Source organism: Lynx rufus, unplaced genomic scaffold, assembly GCF_022079265.1.
Source record: "Lynx rufus isolate CCGP_SWC_20201006 ecotype Redwood Valley unplaced genomic scaffold, mLynRuf1.p SCAF_12, whole genome shotgun sequence".
NCBI classification, from domain to species: domain Eukaryota; kingdom Metazoa; phylum Chordata; class Mammalia; order Carnivora; family Felidae; genus Lynx; species Lynx rufus.
In genome coordinates, this window is record NW_025814826.1 from 49,094,281 (window position 1) to 49,113,645 (window position 19,365).

General features: G+C 42.5%; 1 protein-coding gene across 2 annotated transcripts in view; it reads left to right on the forward strand.

Moving 5' to 3' along the window:
* DEPTOR (DEP domain containing MTOR interacting protein) overlaps nt 1–19,365 on the forward strand; it is a 135,592-nt gene that overhangs the window by 12,826 nt on the left and 103,401 nt on the right. The gene's annotated exons all lie outside the window — the stretch shown is intronic.

A 19,365-nucleotide genomic window follows, 5' to 3' on the forward strand; every position in this document is an offset into this window, starting at 1 on the left:
TGAGCCTCTAGATGTATGGATAGGGGAGGGGGGCTGGGAGGAACCCTAGCATCAGCAAAGCAACCATACTCGTAGAATCTAGGATACGTTTGGGGAGACCCTTGCAATCTTTATTGGTAGCTTATGTGAACGGAAATTTCATCATAAAACTTAGCCTGGCGGTCCTTAAAAGGACATCCACCTATATAATATGACAATTTGTTTAGCTTTGTAGCAAAAACTGCTCTTCTTGATAGAGCCTAGCAACAGTTATTCAATTACATTGTCTGGGGGTTCCTGGGAGATGGACCTTCATGGGGATGATAGTACAACAGGTAGCAAAGAGAACACTTACTTAAAACGATACTGTAGTCTATTCAGACAATTGTTCCAAGGTTACTTTTGGCCAATTCAGTTAGTCACTTAAAACCACATCTGCAAGAAGGCGGAGATTTTACGGTATTAGACCATGAGTCCTTTGAGAATCACATCTTACCTATGTGGCCTAAAATGCCTCTCATGGCAGAAGGGATTGTTAATGTGAAGTATGTGTTTCTCATAGGGCAGGTGTTTTCTTCTCTGAGGGCCCTATGTCCTAGTGTGATAATAATTTTTCTGGAGAAGGGTCAAGGTGATTGATGGCAGGCCTGTCTTCCCTTCCCGTCCAGAATTTTGGGAATGGGAGGTGTAAGCAAAAGCTGGCACCTTCTAAAGGGAAGGTCCAACTGCTAAACTTCTTCTTCTAGTGACTTAAAAAAATGGCTCCTTGTCTTGCTTGGAGCCTTCCCTCATCTTACACGCTTCCAGCAAGGCCTCTACAGCCCTTTCTGTTTTCGTCTCTCTGGTGTGGTGAGGGGGGTGAAGGTGAATCCCAAGTATGGGTAAAGGAACACTTTTACTAGAGACCCATAGGTGGGAAGGGCCAGCAAGCAGGTACAGGGCCTTCCATTCCTCATTATCCTACAAGTTGGGCATGAGCATGAAGCTGCCTGACATGTAGGATGTTTCTATTCCATAGGGTGGGCCCTGTCCCCAGGCCACTCGGCCTTTCTATAATGCACACATACTGTGAAGTCAGGCACCGACGAGACCAAGCTGGGAAACAGCAGGTGCGCAGCACCTGGAGACCTTGGGGCCTTGTTTGAAGTTGTGGCCAGGAAGGGCCACAGTCCTGGTGACGGCTGGGTTTGGGTGAAGCCACTCCTGCTGGGGAAAGGCCAGGCTCCCGGTCTTAGCCAGCTCACTGCCTGGCAAGTCAAGCTGGGCCTCTGAGGTCACCTCCACACATCCTGCGTGGCCCTCCACAGGTGACTCATCTGCGTTCTTCGGGGTGAGGTATGGTGCCTTATTTATTCCTAGGTCCGGAACTTCCATGCCTCAGTCCAGGAAGAGGCATACCATATTTTAATGCTGCAAGTGCATTTTGATTTACTCTGAAGTTTGGAAACCACCATTTTAAATGTTACCTTATTTTATAAGCGAGGGTGTTTAGTTCAAAGGTTAAACTAGGTTATGTCTTCTAACCTCTGAGTCCTTTTAGTTGCTTAACATTGAACTTCCATCTGTTTTCCTTCTGCCAAGATAGATGGATAAATCATCCCTTGGCAGTGGATTTTAAGTTTCATTGCTGTGCTATTTACCGTGATGTTCATTGGTTTTGTGTTATTCTGATTTTCTTTTAGCCTCCCCAATAAATAACAACAAGAGTAATAACAGTAATAATAACCAGTATTTACTGAACCCTACTGTGTGCCAAATAGTGTGGTAAGCATTTTACATGAATTATATCATTTAATCTTCCAGTAGATATCATTAGTTCCATTTTAGAGATGGAGACACAAAGCCTTAGAAACAAGTTAAGAAACTTGCCCAGGATCACAAGACCAGCCAAATGAAAGAGCTGGGCTTTGTAACACACTAGTGTTCCATCAAAAGCCAGACCCCTAGAGTTTGTGGGTTGAAGACACAGTTGGACTCAGCCTGAAGCCATTGGAGCCTGAAGGTCAGGGGCAGAGAATGCGTCAGCTGTTGTGGATGTGGAGCCTGGACCTTTGAAATTGGACTTGTTTCAGGACATTTGCATCTGTGTTGAGTAAACATTAAACGTTCATACACAATAAGAATTATATCAACTATATACATGCAACTGATGAATAGCAATGTATCTGTAAAATTAAAAAAAAATTTTAATGTTCATATTTGAGAGAGACAGAGAGACAGAGCATGAGTGGGGGAGGAGCAGAGAGAGAGGGAGACACAGAATCCGAATGAAGCAGGCTCCAAGCTCTGACCTGTCAGCACAGAGCCCGACGCGGGGCTCGAACTCACAAACTGTGAGATCATGACCTGAGCCGAAGTCCGATGCTTAACTGACTGAACCATCCAGGTGCCCCAATACCTTTAAAATTAATGAAGGACTATTTAAAGCGACAAAAACTTGGCTTAGTTGTGTGAATAATCCGCTATGTACACTACGCCATATGCCTAAATACCAGAAGTATACTGATGAAATACGTCAGATTGACTTTTGTGTGTTTTATCCTAAGATAATAGTAAATATGCTTCACCTATGGATTGTTTATTAACCAGAAATGAAAGTTCTGGAATGTGAATCCAGCTGGTCATATTTTAGGCCGTGGGAGGAAACTTATTTATTGATGCTTTTTTGTGGCATGGAACTCTAGGAAAATGCATATCCCTAGGCTTATGTTTTACACATAAGGAATAGATTAGTCAGTAGAATCTCATGCAAGCAACATTTGAAATGTTCCAAATATTATTTGGTACATTGTAGCCTGAGAGCTCTTCAAGGTATTGCTCAATTTCTGTTGAGAGCCAGAATAAATTTTTACTTAGTTAACTATAGATCTTTACTTTAGACCCTTATATAGAGCCTTTGATTCATTGTTCTCAGAGTGTAAGTTGAAATAGCAAAATAAGCCTGGGCATTTGGTTCCAGACCCTCTCTTGCTTCCTTTGTAGGAATGGAGAAGACAATAATTTTATGATCGTAACTGATTTTTTCACACTAGACATTGAGATTTGGTGGAAGAAGGGTCTTGTAGTTTAGATGTTGATTTTAGGATTAGAAGAATGCAGAACTCTAAGGGTTGGGGAATCTTGGATTCAAGACAGAGTAAGTAGAAAGATTTTCTATGCTATCGGGGGATATGTAGGCTTAATGCTAGAATTTTCAAGTATCCTGAGACAAGACTTGCTTTAGCAGAAGACTAAGGATAAGGGATAAGGACTATTTAAAGGGGATTATGCAATCTTGGCATGGTTTCTTGAATAAATGGACTCTCAGGAGATTCAGGGGCTCTAACTCAGTGCTCTTGTTGACTAAATCAGTTTAAAGTTCTGTTTCCTGCGGTGCCTGGGTGGCTCGGTCAGTTAAGCCTTTGACTCTTGACTTCAGCTCAGGTCATGATCTCATGGTTGTGAGATCCAGCCCCACATTGGGCTCCACACTCAGTGCAGAGCCTGCTTGGGAATCTCTCTCTGCCCCTCCCCCACTGGCATACGGTCAGTCTCTCTCTCTCTCTCTCTCTCTCTCTCTCTCAAAATAAATAAATAAACATTAAAAAAAACACTTCTGTTTCCTTTTCTATAAAATGGGAAGATAAATAGGGTCCTTGAGGTAACATGCATGTAGAGTACTTAGAATAAAGCCTGGCACGTAGGGTAATAGTAATAGTAAATAGGTCAACATGACTTGGAGTTAATGTTCTGGAAGCACATTTTCTTCAGTTGTGAAATGAGAGTGTACACATTTATTCGTGATGTCAAAAACATGAAATTTTATTTTATTAAAAAAAATTTGTTTTAGAGAGAGAAGGGGGGTAGGGTCAGGGGAGAGAGAGAGAGAATCTCAAGCACGCTCCACACTCAGCTTGAAGCCGATTGTAGGGCTTGATCTTGCCACCGTGAGATCATGACCTGAGCCAAAATTGAGAGTCACTCAAGCAACTAAGCTACCCAGGTGTCCTGAAAACATGAATTTTTTTTAATGTTTATTTTTGAGCAGGGGGTAGGGGCACAGAGTGAGGGAAACGAGGATCAGAAGCTGGCTCTGCACTGACAGCAGACAGCCCCACGTGGGGCTGGAACTCACAAACTGGGAGATCATGACCTGAGCTGAAGTCGGACGCTTAACCAGCTGAACCACCCAGGTGCCCCCCAAAATACGTGGATTTTTAAATGATGCATGAAAATCAATCGCATATGTTGGGAACAGGCAAAAACTATGGCTAGTGGGCCATCTCTGGCCCGCTGCATGTTTTTGGAAATAAAGTTTTATTAGAACACAGCCATGCCCCTTCATTTACTGCTTTTGTACTGTAACAGCAGAGTTATTACAAATGAGACTGTCTGATCTCCAAAGCCAAAAAATATTTACTGTTTGGTCCTTTTTAGAAGAAGTTTGCCAACTCTTAATGTATATCTAAGAGAGAGAAAGTGTGTGTGTTGGGGGGGGGCGTGGGAGATGTGCATGGTTGTATTAAGGAACACCTACTAGAAGCTGGTAACATTCTTCCAAATGAGAGATGAGCATTTTGCAAATTTATAAATTGACTTTGAGAAGCTTTGGTGTTTATTACTTTTGTTTACATTTTTTATGAGAATGATTTTTTTTAATGTCTATTTATTTTTGAGAGGGGGGGAGGGTAGAGAGAGGGGGAGACACAGAATCCAAAGCAGCCTCCAGGCTCTGAGCTGTTCGCACAGAGCCCGACACGGGGCTTGAACTCACGAACCATGAGATCATGACCTCAGCAGAAGTCGGACACTTAACCGACTGAGCCATCCACGTGCCCCTCTTTTGTTTACATTTTAAAATACTTACATTTTATAGTAGGAAACTAAGTTTAGAAACATTGCAGTAATTTTGATCAAGTGTAGAGAATTGAATAGCCATATGGAATCCTAAACCACTTGTTTTCTGATCATTTTCCCCCCACGATGAAGGCCTAATACCTGTTGCACAGAACATGACATTAATAATGTATATGCAGTTGTAGACTAATGGGTGTTCTCTGTGCAATCTTCCTTTTGGTAAAACCCATATCAAGACTGCATGTTGCTATTTTTAACCAAATGTGAAAAGCTGGCTTTATTTTTCCCTATCTTTTTAAAAATCTTCACCTCGCCCTCTGTCAGTCACTATAAATTTAAAAATAACGTTGTAGGTATAAAGTCATATTATTTTTTAATTCCTCCTTATCTTGTGATATAATGCTTTCTTCATTTTGTCACACATTGAGTCGCTCCTTGTTTGTATTTATGTATTCACGCTTCTTCCTGTCACTAGAAATGTTATTACTTAGCTGATTGACACTTTAGCTACGTACCTGGGAGTCTCTTCCCCCTCTGTTAGTTCTTGCTCATGGTCTCAGGACCTAATCTGGAGCTGAATGAAGCCTGAGGAAGGAATGACCTACTCTGTTCATTCATTTCCATGTCTTCTCCTAATGAGAGAAGTTGTCTATCAGGTGGACAAAGAAGACTGCATGCACGTATTCAGACACTTCACAGAGCCTGAAAGCAGTTAATGCTTTAAATCTATGCACAAATCTGTACGTATTTAAACAGTTGAGAATCTCAGTTCAATGTGTCTTTGGTCATTGGCAATTGGAATGGCTTATGCTTTTTTTAAATGACAAATCTGTTATGAAACAACCATAGTTTGTACCTACTGAATCACTATATGGCTCTTGGAAAGTTACTAGCCTGCTTTGAGAGCACTGTTCAGAAGTTCTTGGAAGTCTCTGGGAATCTCCTGCCTATCTAATTTTAAATGCTTTTGGTAGTTTCCTGATTCCTCAATGAGACTCCAGAGCATATTCCCAGAGGTACACAGTTCCTACATTTTCCAAGCTTCCTACTTCAACCTTCCCTTGCATTTGTGGTAGCCTCTATCTATATCCTTTCAGTGAAATCCTCTTTTTCCTAAGTTACCCAGAATTAGTTGCTGTTTCTTATAGCCATTATTGACATAGAAATTAATACTAGGAATGAGGTATATAAATACTATGTGATAAAAATTACAGATATCTATTATACTCTTTTTAATTTTTGCTCAAAGCACAGAATTGGGGATATTAACATAAAATTTTTGCCGGCTTTAGAGTGTAAACAAAGGCTTATACTGCTTGGTATAGAAAATCATCTTATGATCAAAACAATCATCTTATGATTTGCTTGCATTTGTATAGGCTTTAATACATAAAAATATGTTGGATTTCTAACAACATTTGTTATATAGATGGCTGTCTGTTACTGTTTTGATGGCTCTCATTGTATCTCCACTGTTCTAAGGATAGGGTAGACTATAAACAAAGGCTTATTGATTGATCCCTTATAGAAAGTGAAATGCTTTTAGTTTCCAAGTAATGAAATTTCATTCTCCCCTTTCTTACTTTAAAAATAGAGAACTCCCCCCCCAAAAAAAGAAAATAAATAAATAAATAAATAAATATAGAGAAACCCTCAGGTTGTAGGAATTGGACTTCTCTGTGCTTTGGAGTAAGAAGCAGAAAGTATTTTATTTCATTGATTTCATTTGGTTGTTTTCAGTTTTCGATATTTTCATGGATAAGGACACTTGTGCAATTCTATTGTGAACCAGTTAACATTTTTAGATCTTTTTATATTTAGTCTGTCACTTCGGTACACTGTTAAAATTGCTAAATATTTAGGTGCAGACATAAAATCTCATTTCAGAGTCTGCTGATTGATTGTGTCATTGCAGGTTAGATGACATGCAAATGTATGAATATTTGTAGCTTTCACAGGTGCTATTAGAAAGATATGGTGAGCTTGGCCTCATGAATTTACAGCAGTTATTAGTTGATGGTCAGATGCCTTCAGAAAAAATTGGCGTGGGTCACACTGAGAGCCTTTGGTCTGTAGAGTCACATAGACATTTTCTGGGTGCCATAAATATATAAAGAAATTCTATTATTTCTATAACAATTTTTCTTTCCCTTTGTATAAGTTTTGTGATGAGTTTTTGTGATACAAATTATGAACGCCAGCTAACCTTTAAACAGATGCAATGAAATTTTATATTTAGAAAGAGGTAGGGGCGCCTGGGTGGCTCAGTCGGTTGGGCGTCCAGCTTCGGCTCAGGTCATGATCTCGCGGTCCGTGAGTTCGAGCCCCGCATCGGGCTCTGTGCTATCGGTTCAGAGCCTGGAGCCTGCTTCGGATTCTGTGTCTCCCTCTCTCTCTGCCCCTCCCCCACTCACGCTCTGTCTCTGTCAAAAAATGAATAAACGTTAAAAAAATTTTAGAAAGGTATTATTTTTTATTTTTTTAAATTTTTAATTAAAGTATAGTTGACATATAATATTATATTAGTTTTGGGTGTACAACACAGTCATTTAAAAAGTTTTTTGTTTTTTTTTTAACGTTTATTTATTTTTGAGACAGAGAGAGACAGAGCATGAACAGGGGAGGGTCAGAGAGAGGGAGACACAGAATCTGAAACAGGCTCCAGGCTCTGAGCTGGCAGCACAGAGCCCGACGCAGGGCTCGAACTCACAGACCACGAGATCATGACCTGAGCCGAAGTCGGCCGCTTAACCGACTGAGCCACCCAGGCGCCCCACAACACAGCCATTTAACAATTATATACATTTCAAGATGCTCACCATAAGTATAGTTACCATCTCTTGCCATATAAAGTTATTACACTATTTATTGACTATGTTCCCTCTATAGTCATTTTCATCCCTGTGGCTTACTTACTTTATAACTGGAACTTTGTATCTCTTGACCCTCTTCACTTATTTTGTCCATCTCCCCATCCCCTTCCCCTCTGGCAACCACTGGTTTGTCCTATATTTATGAGTCCGTTTCTCTTTTTTGGTATTATTGTTTGTTCAGTTGTTTTGCTTTTTAGATTCCACGTATAAGTGAAATCATATGATATTTATCTTTTACTGTCTGACTGACTTCACTTAGCATAATATTCTCTAGCTCCATCCATGTTGTTGCAAATGGCAAGATCTCATTCTTTTTCATGGTTGAGTAATATTTCATTGGATATATATACCACGTCTTCTTTACTACTCATCTATCAATGGACAATTCGATTGCTCCCATGTCTTAGCTATTAATAGTAAATAATGCGCGATAAACATAGGGGTGCATGTATCTTTTCAAATCAGTGTTTTTGTTTCCTTCAGGTGAATGTCCAGAAGTGGAATTACTGGGTGCTTCTGTTTTTAGTGTTTTGAGGAACCTCTGTACTATTTTCTAGAGTGGCTTCACCAATTTACATTTCTACCAGAGGTGCACAAGGATTCCTGTACAAAGAGGTATTATTGATTCTTAACATTGTAGTGATCCTTAGCCTGTGAGATGAGAACATGAGTGATTATTTTGATTCCAATTGCGAGGTGAGGTGGTTGGCATGAAGTCCTGTCAGGCTTCCTTGTTCATTGCCATGTCCAAAACGTTCAGCCCAGAGATGGGTACCTAGTTGACACGGAGTGAAAATTCGCAAAGTGGCAAAATAAATGTAGCTCGGAGAGATAGTCCGTGGCTGGGCCACAGGACGTACGGTTACTAAGTGATGGAGGCAGGGCTCAGATTTAGGGCTTTTCATTCCTCTCCAGGTAGGGTCCAGAAAACTGGAGTAGTTGCACCACACACACCTAAGCCAAGGTCTTCCTGAAAGGTTGACCATACCACAGTTGGCCGACACTTCGGCTCCAGGGCATCGACATAATCAAGTTGTTGAACCTCAGGCTGGAGGGACCTTGGTGGTAATCTAATTCAGCACTTGTAAATGACTGTTTCTCAGCCATTTGACTCTGTGCCAGAGCAAGAAAGGAACTGATGGTCTTGGCTCCCCTCCCCATTCTCTGCTTCCTCGTGCAAACCCGGAAAGTCTGTGTGGGGAGTCAAGACAGTCTCCTTCTCTGGAGACCGAGAGGCTCTGAGGTAGTTAGTATCTGCAGAGCTGACCCAGGACACGAGGCTCTCACTTAGTCCTGACCACCTTTCCTCTGTCCCAGAGGTGTCTTCGCGGGACTCCTCCACCCGCACGCAGCGTGTTGCCGCGTTTCTGATTTGTGCTGCTCAGACTTAGAAGTCTTTGGTCCCCATTTTTACCTGAACACTGAGACCGCCCAGACCTCACTGGTTTAAAACGTATAGCTTTCTCACATCCCAGCTCTACATTTTCTGGTAGCGGCAGTAGTCATGCCTTGAACACGATCACCTCTCCCCACCCTCGAAGCCCCTCTGCCCCATCCGCAAGGAGAGAAAGGAGGAAGTACAATGGACTCTGATGGCCCACGTGAAATCCTGTCGTCTTCAAGTCCATTGCGACTAGCAGGAAAAAAATGGTGAGGACATTCTTCACCTAAGTGAATACATTTCTCGGATGAATTGTGGGTGTCTCTTGCATGCCAGACATTGTGCTAGCTCTTAAGAAAAATAGGTGAATTGTCCCAACCCTGCCCTCAAGGAGCTCACCACCAGTGAGTCCAGCCAGCGAGTGCAGAGATGGAAGTGTGGACAGTCCCGCTGCAGTATGGTGATCTCTGCAGTAGAAGGGTGTGTAAGGTGCGATGGGAGCCGTGGGTGGAAGGACCCGGCTCTCCCTGGTGGAGGGGGTAATGATTTCCTTGAGCAGGTACGCACGGAGCTGGGTTTTGAAGTTTAACTCAGGATATAGTGAGGGAGAGGAGGTTCATTTGAGGAAGAGAAAATAGCAAGTGGAAAGACTTGAAGATGAAAAATGTCATGGCATGTTCAGGAAAGTCCAAAGAGTCTTGCTGTCTGTTGGTTTTCAAATGTTTCTGCTTGCCCATCCCAATCTGTAAAAATGGTTTCATTATAGGGGCGCCTGGGTGGCTCACTTGGTTGGGTGTCCGACTTCGGCTCAGGTCACGATCTCACAGTTTGTGGATTCAAGCCCCGTGTCGGGCTCTGTGCTGACAGCTCAGAGCCTGGAGCCTGCTTCGGATTCTGTGTCTCCCTCTCTCTGCCCCTCCCCTACTTATGGTCTGTCTGTCTCTCCCTCTCAAAAATGAATAAATATTAAAAAATTTTTTAAAATGTTTTGATCATAGAACCCCCCCCAATATGAGCATATTAACAGATATATACATGCCCTACTTCACTAATGCGTTATGTGTGTCATAAGCATACACAAAAACAGAAATTGCAATACTTTTAAATTTTTTTAATGTGTCTTTATTTTTGAGAAAGAGAGAGAGAGACACACAGAGCATGAGTGGGGGAGGAGCAGAGAGAGAGGGACACAGAACACGAAGCAGGCTCCAGGCTCTGAGCTGTCAGCACAGAGCCCGACACGGGGCTCAAACTCAAGAACTGTGAGATCATGACCTGAGCTGAAGTCAGACGCTAACCTGACTAAGCCACTCCATGTACATTTAGGGTGCCCCTAAATAGCAATACTTTTAAAGGTGAGATAAAATAAATGTAGACATTCTCATATTTAAAAAAAATTTTTTTTTCAATGTTCATTTATTTTGAGACAGACCATGAGCAGGGGAGGGGCAGAGAGAGAGGGAGAGAGAGAATCCCAAGCAGGCTCTGCACTATCAGCCCAGAGCCTGACGCAGGGCTTGAACTCACGAACCTGTGAGATCGCAACCTGAGCCTAAGTCAAGAGTCAGACCCTTAAACAACTGAACCACCCAGGCACCCCTGCATTCTCATATTTTTGTAGCTGCATCCAACAGATTGTCTTAGGCCCCTCCTTTGTAAGCCACTCTCTACAAGGGTGTCATATTCACTGCTGTATCCGTGTGTCTGGCACAGTTTCTAATTACTAGGCACCAGTAAATATTTGCTGCATTGAGTTGATTTTTAGCATTGCCGGAGTCAGCCTAAAGTAGTGGGCTGGTGACAAGTGTGTTTCAGCTTTTCTGAAGAAAGACCTTGCTAGGTTTCTCCAGGGCCCCAAGCAGGATACTAGAGCTTTGAGTTCAAACTCTGATTCTCACTGTTTATCTCAGGGCGGTCAAGGCCCTTACATAACTTTTCTGTGTCTTAAGAGGGCATTTATGCTGTTCAACAGGGGCAACAATATTCCCGCACATCACATGGCGCTTCTGCTGAGTGACTAATAAAAGTGATATTGTGAAGCACGTGGCACTGATGAAAAGCTTATCAGAATGGTAATTGGCACCAGTGTGAACAGGGGGAGAGAAAGAGAGCCATTCTTCCTCCTACTGCTCTTTCTGCTTAATGATAACAACATCAAAAGCAGATTTTTCGGTTTGACTTCTGAATCCAGAAGTCGATGACGCTATAGTAACAGAATGTCTTTTCCACATGGCAACAAACAAAACAGAAAGTCTGTCCCAGTGCCTTGTGATTAATAGAGAGGTTTGAAAAGATTTAAGGCAGTGTATGTGAACTCTTTGTTAAAAGTGCATGGGGTGCCTGGGTGGCTCAGTTGGTTAGGCATCGGACTCTTGATTTCAGCTCAGGTCATGATCCCATGGTTCGTGGGTTTGAGCCCCACATCCGGCTCTGCACTGACAGTGTGGAGACTGCTTGGGATTCTTCCTCTCCGTCTTTCTCTCTGCCTCTTCCCTGCTTATGCCCCCCCCCAAATAAATAAATAAAAAAATAAAAGTTCAGTTAATATTTTATTAGAGATCAGTTAAGATTATATACCTTTAGGTGTATGTAGAGCACAGATTTCTTCAGCAAATTTCAGAGAAACCTGGATGTATCCCTTTTTCATCTTTTCCTCCCAGAATAATTTTCTTATACATACGCTGCTGACAGTATTTTATCTCTAGTTACTCAGCCTATAAATATTTATTGGGAGCCCCTGGGACCAGTTTTTGTTTGTATCACAAGATATCGAGAAATAAACAGCATGATTCCTGCTCTCAGGAAGATGACTTTTTAGGTAGAGAAACAGTAAGAATCCATGAATAAATGGAGAGCAATTGAACAAAATATTGCAAACAACCCTGGAGAATTAAAGCAACAGTTTTAGAAAAGAGAAATCCTTGTGACCCACGAAAGGAGGAGATGGCTTCCTGGTGAGGTGGGACATGGGCAAAGATGATTAGGTTTTGTAAAAGTTGTAGGGAGGAAGGACGGAATTCCTGGCAGTAGGAATGCCATGGCAAAGACACACGAAGTAGGATAGACATAGGACGTGTGCTTGATTGGAGCAGGAGCCTTTGTTTGGGAACAGGGGTCAATGTGGTTGATAAAGGGGAGAGGCAGAGTGAGGAAGGGTCACAGAGAGCTTTTATTGCTACACAGAGGACTCAGGACCTGTACCATGTCAAAAGTGAAAGAGAGCCTCTGAATGTCCTTATGTAGATGTGAGTCCACTGGAAGAGTGGAGTTCTAGAAACTGAATGGGGAGACTCTGGACTAGAAAAGTAGCCATGGATTGAAGGCAAATCAAGGGATATTTCCGGGATGTCAACAGCAGAATTTAGTAACAGGTTTAGCACAGAGGATGAAAGAAATGTGAGTACAAGGAACATTTACTGACCTCCTGTCAGCACTACAACGAGTGGTGGGATTACAAGAAGGGACTAAGTCCTCATTTCTGTCCTTGAAGGAATTCTTAGTCCACGGTAGCTAGGAATATTGCCTTGGTGGCTGGACTATTTGGGGACTCATTCCTAGAAATCAGATGTTTGGGAAAAGGAACTAATTTAGTAGGGAAGGATGATAAGAGAGAATGTGTGTGTTTATGGGTGGAGGTAGGGTAGGGACATGCTGAAATGATGAAGAATTTGTATCTACCGTGTCTTGTGTATGTTGAGTTTGGGGGGAGGTACTAGGCTCTGGAGACACAACAGTGAATGCCATGGCTTGAAAGGCCTGTCCTCATGTTGTTCCCTGGATCAAGAGAAGTATCAGAAGCACTGATGTTTAATAATCTAGGAAGGACTGTGAAGTATTGTGATTCTCTGAACATAGACATGCCGTTTAATTTTATTTATTCGATAGCTTATGTTCACTGATCAACTATGTGACAGTAAAGGGAGGTTTGAAAGTACCATGGAGTATAAAGTAATATTGAAGAATATGCCAAAGAAAACATGCATATCCCCAAGTGCAAGTAATGTTCTAATATCTGGATTTGAATGTATCACTACTGATTCCTTAATTTAAGATTTTGATCTTTCTTTTAATTCTAATGGTCACCTCCTGATCCTTAGCTCATATATTCAAGAAATGCAGAATAAACATTAAGGTAAATTTCAACAAATCTGCTACAATGTAGAACTCTGATGAAGTGATGTATTGCAAAAACAAATGGAATTTATTCTCAGGTATGATAGTCTCAACGTGACCGTATGTAATACAACTAATTGTGCCTCCGAGAGGTACCTGGACTTAAGTTATTCGTGTATGAATAATTGGTTGTGTGTTTTAGGTAAGAACTTTGCCATCCTTCAGGTTAAATGTTCAGAGAAGATTTAGGGAACTTAACTGCAGCACATTCTTGCAACAAATGAAAGAAAATAAATTAAAAATAAATTTTAAAAAACAGGAGGAAGAAAGTTTTTGATGGAAAATAGTTTTAGAAATAACCATAATAATCTAGGAAGGACTTTTAAAGTATTGTGATTCTCTGAACATAGACATGCTGTTTAATTTTATTTATTCAATAGCTTATGATCACCCACTAACTGCATCGATTCCATTCAGACCATTGTTTTTCTATTATCAAACTAATGCAAACCCCTATTTGGTTTATGCCCCTTTATTAAAATGCAGGTTTCATCATTGTTTTCGTCTGAACACCTCTTGTTCTGGGCTGGCTCCACTTTCTGTCTGCAACTCCTCCCTCCAAACAAAGAAGTTGAGAACTTGACTTGCTATTGAAGCAAATAGCAATCAAATGACATGTAGTCAAATATTTATTCCTTCATTGTGTAACCAGAGGGAAAGTTACAAGTCTGATAAATGGAGACTGATTTGCAGGGCATTTTAAGTGTTCTCAAGAAACTAACTAGATAGTTAACTTGTTAGCGGCCCAGGGAAGATGTAATTGTGGTGTAAATCAAAGTCCCCTCAGAGCAGACCTCAGGCTTACACAGATGCCAAGGCTTCATTAAAAACCAGTACAGACAGCTCACCAACTCACAGAACACAAGTATCATTTACTTTTTGGTACCTAGAGTGAGAATTTGTCAAGTTTGCTTTGTTTCCTACCCTCTTGCACACACGAAAACAAATGTTGGGTTGGACAGATATGGGAGACAGGTGCAGGCGCATGGTCACACTCAACTGAGAGCAGTCTTTCAAAAGCCGTCTAGAATCTTAATGACTTCCGAGGAGTCCGCTCTCACCTTCCCTACCCTGCCTCTGCTAGCCTAATTAATAGAGTGTGACTTTTTAGCTGTTGCCAAGTGCCACTACCATTCAAGCAACAGCTGTCAGGAGAATGCGGCCAAGAGCCGATGAGATCTTTAGTTATCTAGCTGTCTTTAGAGAATACAGTCCTGGGTTTAAAAAGTGCTATGGTTCATAAGCAGCCTCAGGTATTTGGAGCCATGCTAGGCGTCCAGGGCTCTTTAATAGAAATTGGTTAAGTTTTCAGATTCTTTGTATAATCATCAGCGTGGTTTTAATTTTTTTTTTTTCAACATTTATTTATTTTTGGGACAGAGAGAGACAGAGCATGAACGGGGGAGGGGCAGAGAGAGAGGGAGACACAGAATCGGAAACAGGCTCCAGGCTCTGAGCCATCAGCCCAGAGCCCGACGCGGGGCTCGAACTCACGGACCGCGAGATCGTGACCTGGCTGAAGTCGGACGCTTAACCGACTGCGCCACCCAGGCGCCCCATCATCAGCGTGGTTTTAAATACCAACTCATCCACCATAACAAAATGGGGACTTAAGAGAGAAAATGGAGGTTTTTAGTGTGCTTATCAAATAATAGAAGACCAATGAAAAGCATAAATATGCAAATAACACTCCAGGTTCAACCACTGATATCACCAACTATAATTATGCAGAAATATTCTTATTGATGAGGTTGGATATACTCTTTCAAGTGCAGAGTCTTGGTAAGTGAGAAATCTGAAATTCTAGATGCTATGTGAGGCTCTGCCACTTGTAAACTATTACGGTGACAATTCCAGGCACTGTTGAAAACCTCCTTCCCATCATCTAGAGACAGGGGTTAACCATCTGTCCCCCAAGTACCGTACAAGGCTGTTTGCAAAAATCAAATGAGATTAAGTGTATGGAAGTGACTTATAAGCCATATTGTGCTATAGGCACATGAAATGTGGCATTGTCATCATGTCAGATGTCAGCGGGACTCAGATATATAGAAAACTGGATACTCCAGAGTTACCATCTAGACTCTTTCACGTTCAGTATAATTCCTTTTTGGCTGGTGATGGTGGCTTTTGCTTCTGCTTTGGCCCCTCTTCTCTCTGCTCCTCAGTCTGAGTGACCTGGGATGCAGGCAAGTGTCGGTCTAGATGTTTGAGGTTATATGCACCAAAGCCTCCTTAAAGGGGCAAGCATATACACCATGAGTATTCAGTGACTACATTGGTACACACATAGTCTGGAATTTAGCTGTAAGTGTATTGAGTTCCTGCAAGGGTCACAGTAACTATGTTAAGAAAGGGAAAATGCAAACCTGGAATAAGCCAATAACTAGATTGCTAGTAGTTTCTTCTCACTACCTGAGTTTCTGACAGGTCTGCGAAGATTTCCTTGAAAGTGCTATTAGATACCTGTGATAGCATTTTATTATGTGGCTCAGAGAAGTCTTTCTATTTTCTACTAGTCATAAGTGAAATACAGAGTTTTAGGTTGAGTTCCTCCCAGGGTTTCACTTTTATTTTCTTTTTTGAGCATAGTTGATGCACAACATTACTTTAGTTTCAGGTGTACGACATAGTGATTCGAGAGGGTTACACATGACGCTGTGTTCACCACCAGTGTGGTTACCATCTGTGACCGTACAACTCTATTATAGTATGATTGACTATATTCCTATGCTGTGCCTTTTATTCCCAGGACTTATTCATTCTCCTAGGGTTTCATTTTACTTGCATTCTGTTAGTCACAAACAAACAAATAAAATCACAATACCAATGGATTTGGTGTCTACACTAGGTATGACAGGTGGCCTAAACATTTGGACATAAGTGTATTGAGTACCTAAAAGGGACTACTAACCCCTGAAAGTGCTTCTTTTAGTTTGCATATTTCTCAACAGCCCTTCTTGTGATCCTTCTTGCCTTCCAGTGTTGTGTGTGTGTGTGTGTGTGTGTGTGTGTGTGTGTGTGTGTGCATGCGCGCGCGCGTGTGTGTGTGTGTGTATCACTGCCCTGAGACTCTCAGCATTCTCTTTTTGTGTTTACTTTGTCACCTTTCCCCCACAGCACAGCTGTGTCTGGTCCAGCACTTCACAAAACTGCAGTGAACACAGTACCTTCAGATTCAGCTCTGTGTCCTTGGGGCTGACCAGGTACCATAGCCTTCTCACAATTTGCCTCCTCTCTGGTGGTCTGGCTTCTTTGCTGAGCTGTCAGTGGATTCCTGGAGGGCCCCGTCCACCAGCCTGAGCCATATCTGTCCAGACCTGCCTGGATCTTGACAGACAGACCTTCAGCTAAAGCTCAGACACCTGCTATCTACACATTCTGTGAAGAATCAATAGTGTGGGGGTCTTTCTGAAGGAGGAGTCATTTAACATAATTTATCTGGCGAAACCAAACACACAAATGTGGTCCAAATACTCCTTCGTGTTAAATGAAGAAATGCTTTGAAGTGTTGCCTGGATGGGTGCACAGCCACCAAAGGGCCCAAGACGAGAGGTGCAAATTTGCATTCTGTGCTGAGCTAAGGCTTCTTTATATCTGTCTGAAAACAAAGATGAAAACCCAGACCCTGACACCGAGTGCCATTTACCATTGCCCTGTCCCAGATGCTTTGGGAAATAAGCAAGAAGAATGAAATAGTTCTGTCAGCATAGAATTTGTAGTGTAGTTGAAGAGAATTAATGCAAATAAGAGTAAAAAAATAAAATAATATGTGGGTAGACATGAGCATCATAGAAAATGTATCAGACGAGTCAGGGGAATGAGGTAGTATTTGGCTGGATGAGAGAAGACATCGTGGAAGAAGGTGGAGATAAGCTAGACTTTCCTGGATGGATAGGAAAGGAGGGGGGGGGAATTTCCTGGAAAAAAAATAGCATAAATATAGGGACAGAGGCAGAAATGAAGGTGATGCATTTGGCTACAACAGAGGAAATAGAAGAAAAAGAAAGTAATTGGACAGATTCAGGTTTAACATATGATGGAGACTTTGATGTGTGTGTGTGTGTGTGTGTGTGTGTACGTGCACACCCTATATACATAGAATAAAACACTTCCGTTTTGAAGAAACAACACCTGTTTCACTTACGTGGTCCCTGAACTAGTTTGCCATGAGCAGTTTTTCCAGCTACGCCTGGTATGCAGTTGGGGCTCAATAAATGCATACTGGTTGAGAAATCTTCTACAAGCCCCTTAACTGAAAGCAGCCTCCACAACAGCTGCAGACATCCCTGAAAACACCTTTGAGGGCCTTTGAAAATACTGTAAACCCAGAGAAACTTTCTATTCTCACGTCACAGACCTGCATACCCAAAGCCTATGGCGCTTTGACATCTGCCTTGTGAGCTGAAAATAGACGATCGTAACCCTAGACAGTGTTTGTACAGCATGCTTAGCACAAGATTCGTTTTGATACATTCATCCTTGTTTGGAAACCCAAAGGAAATGAAATTGCTGTTTGTGCTCCCAGGCCTTGTGGTTTGTGGTAGATCTTTTCAGTACAAAATGTGCCCCAAACGGCCTGTTCTATTTTGATCTCGTTAGTGAGGATTTACCCTGGAGGCTCTTCAGGGTGTCCATAAAAAAAAGCAGAGAAGTAAGAGTTGAAAGAGATTTTAGAAAGAACCTAATCAGTTTCCTCATTTTCCAGATTAGGAACCTCAGGTCCGCATTCGGTAAGAGCCCTCCTCTGGGGCCACATTACCTGGACAGAGACTCCACACACTTTGGGTGCCCTGACTCCTCCCACAGAAAACACAGCACCTGGGCTCTGTTGCTCCCCTCATACTGCGAGCAAGGACTGTGAGGTCTACTTTCTGAGCCCAGCTTCTGCTTTGGGCACCCTTCCACCAGCCAGACCAATTCTTTCCTCTTCTTCCCTCAAAGCCCTACACCTTCCTACTTTAAACTTCCTCTGCATCAAAATGGGAAGAGATACCATGTCATCATTTATACTTGCTGCTTAACTGATTCCATTTAATATGAGTGGGTTGTCACCTGCTCCTCAGCCCAAGGTCTGTCTTAAAAAAGAAGAAGAAAAAGACTTTTATGCCTTCTTATTGGACAGAGAGCCACCCTCTTCCTCAAGGAGGAATGAGCATCAGGGAGCAGGTGGGGAGATACATTTAAAGGGAGGGGGGGTCCCTAAGAATCACACCATAGGGTGGCCCTGGGGGCAGTTCACTTGTCTGCCTTTTAAAGGTTTTTGGCAAAGTGTGGGCTGTAGACTCACAGGGTCCCGATTTCCGGTGCCTGGAAAACAGACGCCCTGAGAGGAAGTCCCACCTGGACCACACTCTGCCCCTCGTAGGTCTCCTGGCTCAGTGCTCATCTCATGGGCCGCTCTCCCCCCTGATTTCTCCCCTTACTCTTTTCTTCTTTTTGTTCCACAACACAATGTTGACTGTTTCACTCCAGTCCAGTGGTGGTTCGTAATGTGTGCTCCCTAAAAAACAGCATCAGCATCGTCTGGGCCTTTGTTAGATACGCAGATTCTTGGGCCCACCTCCAGGCCTACTAAATTAGAAACTTTGGAGATGGGGCCCAGCCCTCTGTGGTTAGGAGGCCCTCCTGGTGATCTTACTGAAGGCTCTCTTTGAGCATCTCTGCCTTCACCTTTTCTAACCTGAATCTCTGCCCCTGTCCACAGAAGAGCTGGCAGGTATTTTTCAGATTCCACTGGGGAGGGGGGAAGGAGTCCAGTGAACAGTATTTAGTTATTATTTCATGATCTGTGTAGTTCAAGTTTTTTTTTTTTCATTGTTTAAAATAGGCCCTGAGACCGTTTCTTCTCCAGGAAAGAGTGGTGGTGGAATGCAGTGTCTTTCTCAAGAGGGGGTACGGGCTGCGTGTGACGAACAATGACTTGAGAAGCTGTCCCAGACAGAGTCTACTAGGCCAGCTCGCTCATCAGTGGGCCACTCCTCCATAAAGGCTAGAGTGAGTTCAGCAGGTCGTCAGATTGGATTCAGGAGGCCAAGTTGAAGTTCCAGTGGGCTGAACACGGGCAAGTCGCCCACCTTCTCAGTGTCAGCTTTCCCACCCGTGCAGCAGTGATGTAGTCAG